General features: G+C 45.4%; 1 protein-coding gene and 1 long non-coding RNA gene across 9 annotated transcripts in view; one reads left to right on the top strand and one right to left on the bottom strand.

The window, feature by feature from the left end:
• Positions 1-3,329, top strand: part of LOC121033583 (uncharacterized) — a 5,361-nt gene extending 2,032 nt beyond the window's left edge. Inside the window, exons 3-5 of one of the 3 annotated variants that reach the window (XR_005792007.1) lie at positions 895-1,139; positions 2,446-2,653; positions 3,209-3,329. This is a non-coding gene — a long non-coding RNA (uncharacterized LOC121033583). The remainder of the gene's footprint in view (positions 1-894; positions 1,140-2,445; positions 2,654-3,208) is intronic. The other 2 variants (XR_005792009.1, XR_005792008.1) reach the window with 2 other exon arrangements.
• Positions 1-15,444, bottom strand: part of RARB (retinoic acid receptor beta) — a 771,689-nt gene that overhangs the window by 209,622 nt on the left and 546,623 nt on the right. The window lies entirely within an intron of this gene.

The raw sequence follows: 15,444 nt of genomic DNA on the forward strand, positions 1-15,444 counted from the left end.
TTTCTTTCTTTCTTTCTTTCTTTCTTTCTTTCTTTCTTTCTTTCTTTTTTCCTTCCTTCCTTCCTTCCTTCCTTCCTTCCTTCCTTCCTTCCATGTTTATTTTTGAGTGAGAGAGAGCAAGCAAAAAGAGAGAAAGAGAGAGAGAGACAGAGAGAGAGAGAGAGAGAGAGACAGAATCCGATGCAGGCTCCAGCTGTCAGCATAGAGCCTGACACTGGGCTTGAACTCATGGACCGTGAGATCATGAGCTGAGCAGAAGTAGGACCCTTAGCTGACTGAGCCACCCAGGCGCCCCAAGTCTCTGTTTTTTTTCAAGATTGTAAAGAATAGAAACTTGACTCAAATCAGCTTGAGCTAAGAAGGAAGCTTCTTGGATACTAGGTTAGCTCACAAAATTGAGGGAAATGCTGGCCAACAAGTTTGAGGAAAGCCGAAACTGGGAACCCTCCCAGATCCCCAGATGCTGCCTTAAGGACCTGCCCTTGGTATGTCAGTCTGTTTCTGCTTCCTGCCTCCATCTATCTCAGGCTCTCTCCCTTTTCGTCTGTGAATGATGTGCTAGCTCTCACCAGAAAAGTGGAATTGTGTCTACCAGGTAGGCCTAGGCTTACATTTTCCTCAGTTCGAACATTAAAGGTCTCACAGAAGAACTCTGATTGCTCCTTCGTGGGTCACATGCTTGCCCTAGAGTGGGGACTATGGCTCTTGTTCAGGAGAAGATAAGAAGATGGCCATCCCATTGAGGCATTTCAAGCTCTTGGGTAGAGAGAACATGGAAGAGGACAGAAGAGAAGAGTGAGAACCAGTATGTGGATCACCTACTGCTGGGAAACCAACGGCTACAAAATCTCAATGGTAAAATATAATAAGTATTTATTTTTTATGCATTTGCAGGTTGGCCAGAGGTTGACTGATACAGACCAGGGAGCTCCGCTTTAAGTGGCAGATCTGGCTGAAAAGTTCTTTGGTGGGTTAAACTCAGGCATATTCTATAAATATGCCTTATTCTAGTGACCAGGCTGAACGCGAAGCTCTCCTTATGGCGGTCGCAGAGGTGCAAGAGAGGAAGTGGAAGGCCATGACGCATCTTAAGGACCAGACTCAGAAGTGGCACATTGAAATCTACACCATTCTACTGGGTAAAGCAAGTTACGTCCCTGAGCATAAAGTCAAAGAGTACTGTACCACTAGTGGGAAGGACCAAAGCAGGCAAAGGGCAAAGGGCATGGATACAGAAAGGGGTGAAGATAAGGGACCGATGATTCCAATTACTAGAGGAATGACTTTTCGAAGGAAGGATGATATAATTTCCACAAGAAGGAACAGGTGCTAAGCAAACAAAACAATAATGCTCATTATTGTCTCCCTGGTTACGCTATAACTTTTGTGCACACAGAAAATGTGGTTATATACCTGTTTCTGTAGGCCCCATCTCACACGGTGCTTGGCACACAGAGAGCAGTGAGAAATTGTACGTTGAATTTAACGTAAGCAATCAATGGGTTATAGAGGACAGGCACCTCAATCATCTCCTCTAAGGACTTGAAATCTCCTTGAGGGGGTTAAAGTTCAGATACACCGTTGGCACAAAACAGAAAGAAATATATGCTCCTTTAGTTCAGCCAATATGCTATGGGCATGATGGAGAGGGAGAGATGATTTCCAACTAGGTAAGCTCAGGAAGTGGCCTCGGAACGGGTGGGATTTAAGCAGAACTTTAAAGGGATGGAAGGGACTCTCAGCACGTACTACATGCCAGCCATTCAACTAAGTGGAGGCCGTGATCTTATTCCCCTTCGTCGAGAGGGAGGAGTATTCTCCTGACTTTCCACATGGGCTCTTTTAAGTCGAATGTCTACAGCTATCCAGCTAGAAGGTGACAAAGCCTGATTTGGACACAGAAATCTAGTCCGTCGTCTTCTCATTGTCTGTGTCTTGCTCGGTGACTGACAGGACAGGTGTTCCGTAAACGTGACTTGAACAAGTGGGCGAATGTCGGGAGCTCTGTTCTCTTTTTTCAAACCTTTGGCAAGTGGAGAAGTCAGGAAAAAGAGCTGAGACAAAGGCAATAGTCTGGGTCCCCTGGAAGAACAGCGAAGGCACAACTCAGAAATAACCAACGGATGTGTGTGACTAGAGTGTCACGTTTATGGAACACATGGCAAGCCACAGGCTAGCAAGATAAATTGGGGACAAGCATGGAGCGGAGGGTGTATGTGTCATTCTGTCTGCAAGTACCTGTTAGGGCCATGGGTACAACCCAACATACGACTCACAGGTAACAGTTGATGATGCATTAGGGCCAGACTGCAGATGCTATGCAGCATGTAACGATTTGGAGCCAGTGCCCCCCCCCCCCCCCCCCAATTTCTTACCATCAGCATGTTGACGCAGGAAAGGAGTGCACTTAATTGGGAAAACAAGCTATTTCTTAATCCCTGTAAGCTTTCCGAATGAGCAGAGTCTGGCTAGCCATTCTTCTACCCTTGCAAGCAGAAAGAAGGCTGGACTTCCTGGGGAACGGAAAGTACGCAGACTGCTGAGATAAACCGCGATTCACTGCTGCTGAATGTACCACACGTCAGCCCACCTCCTGCCACTGCAACTCCGCACAGAGAACAGAACAGTCTCGCAGAGAAAGGAACAGTCTCAGGTGAAGAGGAATGCCAGCCTCACCGCAGAGAAAGGGGAGCCAGTCTTGTGTGTGGGTGTGGGTGTGATTAGGCAGCCGGGTTCTGAGGCTTCGAAGGGAAAAGAGAGAGAGCTGAGACACCGGTCCCGACCCTAATTTCTAACGCTCTGTCATCAAACAACTATGTACGACCATCAACATCTTTTCCTTTCGCTTTGAAAGGCAGGAGTTCAGAGTCCAGTTTATAATTCTTAACACAAGGCCTCTGTCCAATGCAGAGGACAGCTCTTTCATTGTTAGTCTATACACTGGCTCTTACCCCACTCTGTTGGTTAATAGGAAATGACAGTAAACAAAGCTTGCTCAAAGAGAGAGAGAGAGAGACAGAGAGAGAGAGAGAGAAAACCACTGTACTGACTTTGCAGATAACAACCAGACAATTTAGTAACTGTCATGCTATAATGGGGCTCTGCTGGGGGCACATGTCTAAATAGACATGTGAATATTTGGGGGTAAGTGATTTTGAGTGGTTGAGGGGGTAGAGGTTAAAATATTTTAATTTCTTACTTCCTTCAGGAAGAACCCATTCAGCACCCGACTAAAAAATGATCTCATAGGGGCGCCTGGGTGGCTCAGTCGGTGAGCATCTGACTTCGGCTCAGGTCATGATCTCACGGTCTGTGAGTTCGAGCCCCGCGTCGGGCTCCGTGCTGACAGCTCAGAGCCTGGAGCCTGTTTCAGATTCTGTGTCTACTCTCTCTCTCTGCCCCTCCCCTGTTCATGCTCTGTCTCTCTCTGTCTCAAAAATAAATAAACGTTGGGGCGCCTGGGTGGCACAGTCGGTTAAGCGTCCGGCTTCAGCCAGGTCACGATCTCACGGTCCGTGAGTTCGAGCCCCGCGTCAGGCTCTGGGCTGATGGCTCGGAGCCTGGAGCCTGTTTCCGATTCTGTGTCTCCCTCTCTCTCTGCCCCTCCCCCGTTCATGCTCTGTCTCTCTCTGGCCCAAAAATAAATAAATGTTGAAAAAAAAAAAAATTAAAAAAAAAAATAAATAAATAAACGTTAAAAAAAAAATGATCTCATAGGCATGAGTGGTCTAATATGGTAGCCACTACCTACATTATGGCTACTTAAATTTATATTAAATTCACTTAAATATTTAGTTACTCATCTAGGAGCTACTATATTGGATAGCATAGATACAGAGCTGTCTATACTACAAACATTCTATTGGAAAGCCCTGTGATATACTAATGGTGGCCATCCCCTTTAGCACTGCAAGCCCCCTCGTTCTGTTAAGTTAACGTCCGGGAAAATTATTGGCAGATAGCAGAAGCTGTCAACACAGGGGCTTGCCAAATCTAGTAAGGAAGCCACCTGTTCATTTCCAAGATTTAGAAAGAGGCCTGCCCATCGAGGATCCATGCTCTTTTTATGCTGATGACCTACAGGCCACCCTGTGTTGTAGGCTGGAAGAGAGATGTCACATGATGAAGTGGAAAATGCCCTGGAATGGGATTCCGAGGACATGGGTTCTCACTTCGGTTCCATGACCAGTTTTGTGCCTTGTCCTCATAGCCTCTCTGAGCCTCAGTTTCTGGATCGATAAAATGGAGATAACCCAACGAATCTGGCTGGTTAAGTAAATATAAAGGTAGAACACCCTAACCAAACACTAGAAGTTATACTTGCACAATGCTGCACTGGTAGCATGCCTTCTGGAATTGTGGCTCTAAGACTGTAGGGTGGACACGGGGCCTTCTGGCCCTAGATACTCTCACTCTGATTCTTCTATGAGGATTTCTGGGATGTCTCCTGTGGGCTACTGTCTCTTTGAGGATGTCAGCAGATGTCATCTGTCATCTTGAGTCAATTAAGAAAGATGGATGTGACCTTCCCTCGTATTCAACAGAAAACTTCACAGGTCCTTGTGGATCACCCAGGGCTCATCAGGACACAGGCATTGCCACATGTCACACCTATGGATGAGGCTATGTAGTCCACGTACCTGGAAAGGGCAACTTCAACCAAGAGGCTCCTGAAGGAGAACCTGGTGAGTTGTCCTAAATATTACCAACTTCAAAATGTCCCAAACATACCTCAAAATGAACAACTTAGAAACATCAGGGGTCATTGCATATTTATTGCCAGGTAAACTGATTATTTTTAGAGGTGAAAAGTCCTAATCTTTAAGTCTAGGAATGGACCATCGAGTCTTGCTTACCTGTTCCATGAGAATGAAAGACCTTCTTTGTCTTCATCCACTTTGTGATTTGGGATCCTACTTTTTGGATCCAAAGAAATTAGCAGTTCACTACTGTGTGCGAAAGGAAGAGATGCTGCTAATATTCCTCCGTCGAATAGAGTTACTTTGTGCCTACTTAACTTGCTTGTCTTCGAGTTGCTCCAACAAGCATGATCATGGACCACTGAAAGGTCCGCCATGTTGCTGGTGGGGGTGGTGGGGGTGGTGGGGGTGGTGGGGGTGGTGGTGGGGCGGATACAGCTATACTCTGGGTTTTGAATGTTCCTTTAGAATAGAGAGGATATTCACCACAGGGCTGTGGTCCTCAAACTTTAGCATGATCAGACTCACTTAAAGCTTGAATTGCCTGGCCCCACTCAAAGTTGCTGATTTAGGTGGCCGGGGGTGGGTCCGAGGTAGGGCTAGAGAATTTGTGTAAAAATTTGTTTTAATGTTTATTTTCTTTTGAGAGAGACAGAATGTGGGTGGGGGAGGGGCAGAGAGAGAGGTGGACACAGAATCTGAAGCAGGCTCTGGACTCAAGTCGTCAGCACAGAGCCTGATGCGGGGCTCAAACTCACAAACCATGAGATCATGACATGAGCCAAAGTCAGACACTTAACTGACTACGCCCCCCAGGCGCCCCGAGAATTTGCATTTTTAATGGGTTCCTAGATGCCATTGCTGCTGGCCCCAAGACTACACTTTGAGAATCACGACTTTTAAGACTTTTCAAACTTGATCCCGCGTGGACACATTCAAGAGAAAGCGTATTTCCCAAAGTGTGTGTTTTCTTATGCCCGATAGCAACTCAAGTAATTTAGGCGAATAATGATTAACAGTTAATACTTATGTAGGTTTACTGTGTTACAGGCACGGTTCTACGTGCTTAAATACATGAACTCATTTAATTCTCGCAAAAGGTGTATAAGAGAACTATTATACCGTCATCTCTATTTGGCCAATGTGGCCAGAGAAGTAACTTTTCTGAGGTAACGCAGCCAAAGCGAAAAGTAGGGCTGGGGTTTGAACGCGGGCGTCCTGGCACCAGAGGCTAGAACCACTGCACGACGCTGCCTCTCCCTCCCACCCCCGTTTTCCCCATCTTTGTCCTCACCCCAGGGCAGAGAGAGGACAATGTTCCTTTAAGAGAGCACTACCGGGAGCCTCCCCTAAATGCAATGCTGACACCCTCCATACTGTTGGCCGGTAGCCTTGGTCAAGTTTATTTTGAATACCTATAACTGTAACAGAGCACAGTTTCTTATCGGCTACACCTTGACATCTCGAAGAGTAGCTTCGACTTAGTAATTATTTTACACAGGGTGGAGAAGGATGCAACAAATAGAAGAATGGAAACCTGAGTGAAGGAAGAGAAATAGTAAACAGGAAAGAGAAAATAATAAGGCAATAGGAAGAAGGGTAAAAATAACCAGATGGAAAGGTCGAGGGAGATAAAACGTGGGAAATAAGGACGCTACAGGAGAAAAAAAAAAATCCTCAAAACCAAGTATGCATGATAGAAAACTTAAACTCTGGGCAGATGTCACCCTGAGAAAACAGAAATATAAGGAGTAGAAACCGGTTAAGACGAGAGAATACAGGAAACAAGGAGGGGAAATTAGGGTGCCATTAATTGGATTTTGAACTCCAGTTATTATAATTGGGCATTTAAGCTATATCAACATTATTCTTCGTCTTTAGAATATTTTGCAATCTTTCAAAATACAGGAAATGCCATTTGGTTTTGTCCCAACTCTGGCCACTCAAGTTCTGGTTGCTTGTTTATTTTTTCCCGAGCAAAAGAAGTTTCACTAAAGGTTGGCATGTGGGATAAATCTCCGAGAGGAAAGAAGGGGAAATAACTCAATGGGAAGGAAGGATTCATTATGACAAGGGCCAGGTCAGGGAAATGGCCACATCGCTGCATTCCTGAGAGGAAAGGCCTGCGGAAAATGAAACCTGCAATACGGCTGTTTGCTCTGCCCTGGGATCGAGTTGGGGTCGCTTCAGAGGCCAGCCACTGAGCCCAAGACTCTGAACGTTCTGTTTTAGATTAAGAGCTGGGTTCACACAAGGGGTACAGGGTGGGGAAGAGTGTGGATGATGTCAGCTCCAGTCTGAGGGCCCGCGTCCTGCACGGGAGCATCTCATCACGCCGGAGCCTCTCTAGAAGGTGGCTGTTCCATGAAATGGGGCAACGGATGGCAGGTGGGGAGGAGGGCAGCATTCACCTGTTACGTTACCTCCTGAAATCAGTCGTCTGGTTCGTTTCTACACGTTTCTCCTTTGAGGTAGTAGGAAGCTCTTAAATTTGAAAATGAAATGCTCACAACACTTATTGTCTCTCCCTCAGAACTAACTCCTATCGAGCTCCGTACCGTACAGGGTGACTTTTCCTGCGAAGTCTTTCAGAAGCTGTCCTCTGGGGATGCCTCTCCCTCTTCCCCCGGCTCCCTCGGTCCTGGGGGGAGAGTGATCTGTGAGGCCATATTTCTGTGTTTCATTGAATCTAAGACAATGTTGAGTATCAGAAAGAGGCCTCGTTATTTCATGTGTCGCTGAGAAAGAAAAAGCCTGCTTACTCAACCATGAGACATCGTCAGTTACCAGATTTATCTCAACTGGGGAGAAGTTACAAAATGTTAAACAAAAGCTGTGTTAGGATCCATGAAGTGTGGAATCTCCTCTATTAGACTGGAAGCTCTTTGCAAGTAGTGACTGTGCCTTACTCTCTCGTCTCTTAAGTCACCCCCAGGGCAGAGAATACCTTTTTGTATTTCCAAAGCTATCTTGCTAACAGCTTTAAATTGAGAGAGAGAGAGAGAGGGAGAGGAGAGAGAGAGAATCTGTGTTTGATTATGCATTTGCATAGCACACTGCACTCATTTTGTCCTTAAATTTCCCCAAGACATTCAGGCACCGGGCACGTACTGAATTTTTCCCCGGCATATAATTGATCGGCCCGGAGCTGTGCTATGGCATAATTCACAATCGCATCACTCGTAGGAGTTAAAAGCAGAACCTGAAGCTAGGTCTGAGTTTAGCCTTTTTCTGCGCTTTCCACGTTCGAGACGCAGCAGAAAGTAGAAAGGTACACTGTCCACCTTATTCCAGTTACTGAGAAAAATGCTGCATCTGAGTAGAAAAGAAGGAAAGTTCCCGTGCTTCCGTGTGCTGCAGCAGAGGCTCCCTCATTTTATCTCTGCGGCAGCTACCTGTCAATGCGCGGTGCTCAGAGCTGATGGTGGGGAGTTTGTATACACCAAAGCTATCTAAACAGGCCATTAAGTGGTAGTAAAGTAACACATGTGAACGACAGGTCAATAAATCCCCAACAACTTACGTTGCCTCCAAGGAGCTGGCTGTTGCTGAGTGTTGTTGTGTTTACATAAAATCAATTTCACAAGTGATCTTAAATAATTAGGGAAGATGCCGTCATACAGAGGATATTCTACGTTCATGGTAACAGTTTTGGCATTCACCTCATTGATCCCTTTTGTTTGATATTGTGTGCATGTGTGTGTGTGTGTGTGTGTGTGTGTGTGTGTGTTGGATTTGTTTGGTTTTGTTTTTTTTCCAAAGCGGCTATCTTCTCTGATAGCTTCTTTATGAGATGCTGAAATTCTACTTGACGAGGAACTGAGATGCACATTCTTCTCGGTATTTTACAGACTAAAAGACCCTGATGTTACCCATTAGCAGAGTCTTCATGAAGCTCAGTTTTGTCTTGCTACGTTTTTTTAAAGTTGGCTTTTTTTTTTTTTAAAGGCGCCTGGGTGGCTCCGTCAGTTAAGCGTCCAACATCAGCTTAGGTCGTGATCTCACGGTTTGTGAGTTTGAGCCCCGTGTCAGGGTCTGTGCTGACAGCTCGGAGCCTGGAGCCTATTTCGGATTCTGTGTCTCCCTCTCTCTCTGCTCCTCCCCCGCTCACGCTCTGCGTCTCTCAAAAATAAATAAACATTAAAAAAATATTCCAAACTTGCCTCTTTATGTACTTTTCCTTCAATTCTCTAATCTCAAGTGCTTAAAACATTTAGGGGTAGATGAATGAGGGGGTAGGTACCATACCTACCAAACTTAGAAGTTGAGGGAAAACAAAAACCAGGTTGCGTTTATGACAATAATGAACATTTAGACTAACGTGCGTTTATCTCTTCATCTTCTAGCCTTCTGGGTGATGTCCATTTTCCCTTTACACAGTTTAAATAAAATGGATCTTCGTTGACATCAACCCCCCACTAATGATGCACTGCACGGGTGCAGGATGAAGACAGTGCTAGCGTTGGGGGTGACATTTTCTTCAGGGACTCCTGTGCTAGCGATTCACAGGCCAGAGGCATCACATCACTTCAGCTGCTCCCTCAGGTAGAAAGAAGAGAGCCACTCTGGCTTGTGACTGTAGTGCTATAAATCCCCATTTACCATGGGATGCCATGGGTTCCATCTGTTCCCTAAAGTGCCTACATAAACTAAGTCTCTGCACGCCATCTGCAAAGTGCCCTCGTGCATGCATGCTGGTGCCTTGCGCTAATGCAGTGTGGTGATTTTGCAACTTCAAATAAGGCTCATTTTAATTGTCATTGTTAAGATCAAATGCTTTGCAGCTGTCTCTACGGTGCAGATGAAAAACATTACTTTGATGGCTGACGTGATGAACTCTCACGTTCTCCTCGCCCATCTAAAACTGCCACACTTTGGCGCCTCTGTCTAGTATGTGCTTAACAAATATTTTTGAATTAAAAAAAAAAAAGACCGTGACTAGGAAGAGGTGCTAGGCAGCAATGTGGGGAAAAGATAAGGCTCTCAGATAAACAAATGGTTTCTGACTATTGTTCGGCTGCGGATGAGTCATTTGACCTTGGCATGTGACTGAACCTTCTGGGCCTCGTGCTCCCCGTCTGTAAAATGGGCATGTTGGGTTAGGTGACTTAAGGGTGCTCTAAAATTTGGATTTTGAATTTTAACGATTTTTCCTCATGGGTAACTCTAATCGTGTTTGAATTTTCTCACCCGGGGAACATGACTCAATTTGGAAGGGTCTCCTTCCTTTTCCTTGAAAATCCCAGCTAACCTTTTATAGAAACCAGCCCAGAGATTTTAGGTTATCATTAATCACCTATTTTAAATGAAACTACATAGTATAAAAGATGACTTAATTAACTCTGGCTGGTAATTTTTATCTGCTGAAGAAACCCCATTTCCTGCTAGTGTACTTTAAGTAAAAATAAAAAGCAATTTAAATAAAGAAATATCTCACCTACACAGCGCCATGCCTCACACATAAGAATGCTTCTATTCCGTTAGGACTGTTTATATGACCTCCTCATATGCTTATCTGCGCATTTCTCCCGCTGTCTGCCTCGGGGAAGACAAAAGCAATACACACAGCTCTGAACACCTTTTTGTCCAGTCCTCTTTTCAGAATGGCTGGTATTTAGTCTAACAAGAAAAGCAAAGAAGGGACGATTAGACAAAGTCCAGGAGCACCTGTTCTTTCAGTGCTGAAAAGCTCAATTGCGTGGGGCATGTCTGAGCGGAATCTGGCATTAACACAATGTACTATTTGTCCAAACATCTGTAGGTCCTTATTTCTCTATAAGCCGGTGAGAGCAAAAGACCAAGACGGTTATTAATCACTTACTCAGTATTTCTCCAACAACACGGGCGGGGGGGGGGGGGGGGGACCAAACATAATGGAGTGAGAGAAGATAACACAGAAGAAAAACAAGGCATTTTTCACTATTGCGAAATGAGCCCATCCAAGTCCCACCAAGCCCACGTTTTATAAGCACAGTGTCTTGGGTAGGCTCTGGGGACCATGTGGGCTTAGAAACAGGACCAATGCCTACCTAAGGACACCTTGATAGCTCTAATTTCCTCCAGAAGGAAACAAAGTTCAGATGGGCACGTCTTCAATATTTATGTTGGAATTTCTTCCCCCAAGAAACCCAAATGGATGCAATGAGCCAAACAGTCCTTGGGACAGCCTGATATCATCAGAGACAGGCAGACCCAGGAAGAAAAATTCCAGTGTCCATTAATGCCAAAGAAAAAGAAATAGTGCAGTTTCCTGGCTCTTCACAGCGGTCAAGGTGATGCAGAATTGTACAGGTAGGCGTACTTTTGCACATCGATCAGCAGAAGCCTGCTTCCAAATAAAACAAACAAACATCTACTACTCAGAAACAGCATGTGGACTGTTGGCTTTCCCGGGAGGACTTCAGTTTTAGAGTCAAGCATGGATTACAAGGTGACATGAAGACATGATTGTATCCGGGACCACGGGGACAGGTAACTACTCACGGACCGAAGTTCCTTCTTCTCTCCGTGTTCTCTACACTAGAGACAACAGTTTGATACAAACTGGAAGCATGTCTTATTGGACTGCTTGCATCTCACAGACATTAGCGGAGTCCTTAACTACGTATTACACATCAGACAGTCTTCTGGGCGGTGGGTAGGGGCTTACAGGGAGGTAGGAAGGTAATATTGCGGTGGTAAGTAGAGGGATGGAAAGATAGCTAAAGTGGAGTGAGAAAAATACCATTTTATGTGGCTGATTCTACACACAGAAACAATAACAGCTTATCTTTGAGGTTTCCTTAATAAACAGTGCACCATATTAGACCTGCAATAAAATAGTACTCTAAGAGCTAACATTTATGGAGTACTCCCTATGGGTCAGGCATGGTTTTAAGGGCTTTACATGGATTAACTCATTTCTTCCTCATTAATCCTGAAGAGGTAGGTGTAACCTTATCGCCATTTCACAGATGAGGAAATTGAACCACAGGGAGTTCTGTTCCGTAATGTCCCTCAAGGCCACAGAGCGAGCAAATGGTTGGTAGAAACTTGACTCCTCGCAGTTGGCCTTTGGAGTCCATGCTTTTAATCATGCTTATTCAAAAAAAAAGTGGTATGGCTAAAAGACTACAGCTGATCACAAACAGAACCTCAGCTTTGATCGTGGTAGAGGGGTCCCAGCATACATCCACGTTCGTGCCTAGACAGTTTAGAGGTAAAAGGGATTACACAGATTCTCTCCTCCAGTAGGTGGGGACCGTCTATTAACTGCTAGATAACAAAATATAGGCCCCTCAAGGATCTAGGTTTGCTTCAAAGGAATGTATTCATTATTTAACCGATATGTGACGGCCCCCTTTAGCCCTCTTATCCATGAGAACTTTAAAATGGTACGTCTTCAATTCCAACAATTAGTTACAAGAGTCAAAAGACCCCAAAGAAACCAAGCCACCTTGCCTGACTCAACAGTCACCCCATCACTGCAGAGCTCCTCTGTAAGGTGGTGACCACTGGTGTTAAAACAACTATGACACCTCCTACAGGAAACCTCACAGTTGAGGACTGATGGCTCTGATGTGGCCTACGACACTTACACTTCCCTCCACATAAAACAGATCATCATTAAGAGCCCGTTCGGCTCCGACAAAACACATCGTTATTATTGAGAGGGCAGTGGCTCGCCGACTGTGCTTAGGGTCCCGTATGTATCGCCTAGTTTGAAGCTAATGGTTTTTCTGAGGTGGAATATGCTGATGGAGAATAATTTTCCAGGCTTTATTTTCTCCCTGGCAGATACGCTATAACAGTTTTTGGCTCCTGGCACCTTCGACTAACGATTTTTCATTGCTTTTTGACAACCTGGTTCGCTTCTCTCTGCTTTAAGTTTTCAGAAAGGCTGTTCTCAGCCTGGGAGATAAACGGTGCTTCCTGCACTAAATAAAAGCTATGGGTTTCAGAAAAGACTCTCGGGAAAACAGGAGAAACAGAACATAATCGTAGAGTCCGTTCTCCCTTGTGGAGTTCTTCTGGATGTGGTCCTGTAGCTCTTTCGCCGACAAAGTCAAGGTTAGACCTTCTCAGCATAGCTAAACTTCTGCCAAAGCCCTCGACGCCTGGAGGCAGACGGCTTGTTGGGTCTCAAGAGCAGAACATACTTGTTAGGCTGACTTCATTCATCCCAGAGGGAGTCTGTGGGGGACATCTTCCATTTGTTCCTCTAGAGCCCCTCTCTACTTTCCTTGCCCCACGAGGCAAACACCTACTCCGGCTTCTGACTGGACACTGACTAGGCAGGTCAAAGGAAACTGAGATTGAGGCGCCCCCAGCTCCCTCCCAGGGAAAGGCAGGTTAGCAGCATTCTATCACGAAGGCCCCAGCTCCTGCCGGGAGGCTCTCTCTCCTACCCTGTGACCCGTTCACTCTTTCCCTCCCCGACCCTTCGGGTCTAGACATGAACATGAAGCCCTGTTACTGTTAGTACCAGAATACTTCTTCATCTCTCTTAACCTACCCACACCTTTCTATTCTCCCCAATGAACCCACCTGTTTTCTGCCGGGAAGATGGCTGATACCAAGTCCTGTCCGGAAACAACTGATCCTGAGACCTGCTCATCTATTCCCAATCCTCAGACCCTGTTTCCTGTTGCCCACTGTTTCTTCACACGTGATATAACATGTGAACATTTCCTCATGTCTGAGTATGCTTTTTTAAAGTTTATTGATTTACTTATTTTGAGAGAGAGAGCCAGTGAGCGAGCAAGAGCAAACAGGGAAGGGGCAGAGAGAGAGAGAGAGAGGAGGCAAGAGAGAGAGGGGAGAGAGAGAGAATCCTAAGCAGGCTCCACACTGTCAGCATGGAACCCCACTGGGGGCTCAATCTCACGGTGTCCGAAATCACGACCTGAGGCGAAATCAAGAGTCAGACGCTTGACCAACTGAACCACCCGGGGGGCCCCCAATTATGCTCTTTAAATGCTGACTCCGGTCCTTGGCTTCCACATCCAGCTGTGTCCAACCAGCCTCTCTACTCTGACCTGCCCATACTTCTGTTCACGCCTCTGGAGGCTTAGGAGGATTCCAGTTCAAACCTGCCCTTCTTTGCCAGTGGTTTGAAATACTAAAAGACACCAGAGGACTTAAATGTAATCACAAACCCCCTTCACCGTTTTTGTTTTGTTTTTTTTGTGATTTAACATCGAGGGGTTTCCCAAACAGGTACTCTATTGAGCCATATACTACCCTGGTTTCTCGTCTGTGAGCTACTCTGATTTCTGGCTCATTGTTCTCCCCCTGCCTATGAGTCCACCATCACCTGAGGGGGAGAAAATCAAACCATGACAAAGAAACATGGCTTTTCATCTGGACACAGTTCAAGTCACTGATGGGTATGTAACACTGAGTCACACGTTAGAAGCAACCGTGAGAAGTGATGTGGTTCATCTTCTGCTCTCGTAGTAAAAGACAGTCTATAGTCCCCTTTTCGTTTACCAGAAAAACAATACCCCCAAAATGCAGATCCTACACTCTGAGGCATTTGGTTCTTTAAGTGCTTCAGGATATTGGGCAACTACCTTATAGACTGGTCCTTATCACCGAAAATGATTAGAGGAGGTGAAATATTTAGGATCTTTCAACACTCATAGGATTGTGTATTCTCACTTCCAGCAACTACTCCTCACTCCTCTTTCTAGCCTGAAAAAAGGAACATTTTAGAATTATGAGGTCTTTCAGTTGCCTGCTAACAGCCTTCACTGTTTTTCTAGACCCTCCAATTCACTGGGCTCTCTCTCCTGATTTTCTTGATTTCTTATGTTGGCTTCTCCTCTGACAGAACGTCAGGCCCAGTCTTGGGACCGTTTTGCCTCTACTCTACTCCTATTCTTTCCCTTCTCTCCCTGTGTCTCCCCTCCCTGCCCAAGAAATCTCATGTTGACTATGGCTTTCAAAACCATCTATGGGCCAAAGACTCCAAAAGTTCTACCTTTAGCCTGACCTCTCTCCTGAACTCTAGACTTGTGTGTCTAACAGCGTACTTGACTTCTTTTCTCCCTTGGAAGTCTAATAGGTATTCCAAACACATACATCCACATCAGAACATGCGACTTTCCTTCCGGCCCGGTGCTCTCCACCCAACCTGCTCTTCTGTCGCTCTTTCCATGTCGGTAAAAGATACCACTGGTCAGCCAGTTGTTCAGGCCACAGAATTTCTTTAATTCTTCTCTTTCTCTTACACCCACACTTCTAAACTATAAGTCCGGTGGTTCCAGCTCTAACACATATTCCAAATTCACTTACTTCTCTCTCTTTACAACTAGAAACCAGGATTTTCTCTTGCGTGGCCAATACTAAGCCTCCTAATTGGTCTTTTGGCTTCCACTATCATCTCCCCGACAAACATTTCTCCCCAGGATAGCCAGACAGCGATTGACTTAAATCAATGGTTCTCATCTGGGGGTGATTTTGTCCGCCGGGGGACGTTTGGCAATGTTTGGAGATCTTTTTGGCTGTTACAACTGGGGAGAATGGGTTCTACGGGCATCTAGAGGGTAGAAACAAGGGATGCTGATAGACCTCTTATTATGTACAGGATGCCCTCGAAACAAAGAATTGTCTGGCCCTAAATGTTAACAGCGCCCAGGGTGAGCAACCATGATTTGAACAGAAATCGGACCATGTCATGCACCTCTTTAAAATGCTCCTCAAAAAATTAAAAATCGATCTACCCTATGACCCAGCAATAGCACTGCTAGGAATTGACCCA

Source organism: Herpailurus yagouaroundi, unplaced genomic scaffold, assembly GCF_014898765.1.
Source record: "Herpailurus yagouaroundi ecotype Mexico unplaced genomic scaffold, PumYag 159, whole genome shotgun sequence".
Classification (NCBI taxonomy): Eukaryota; Metazoa; Chordata; class Mammalia; order Carnivora; family Felidae; genus Herpailurus; species Herpailurus yagouaroundi.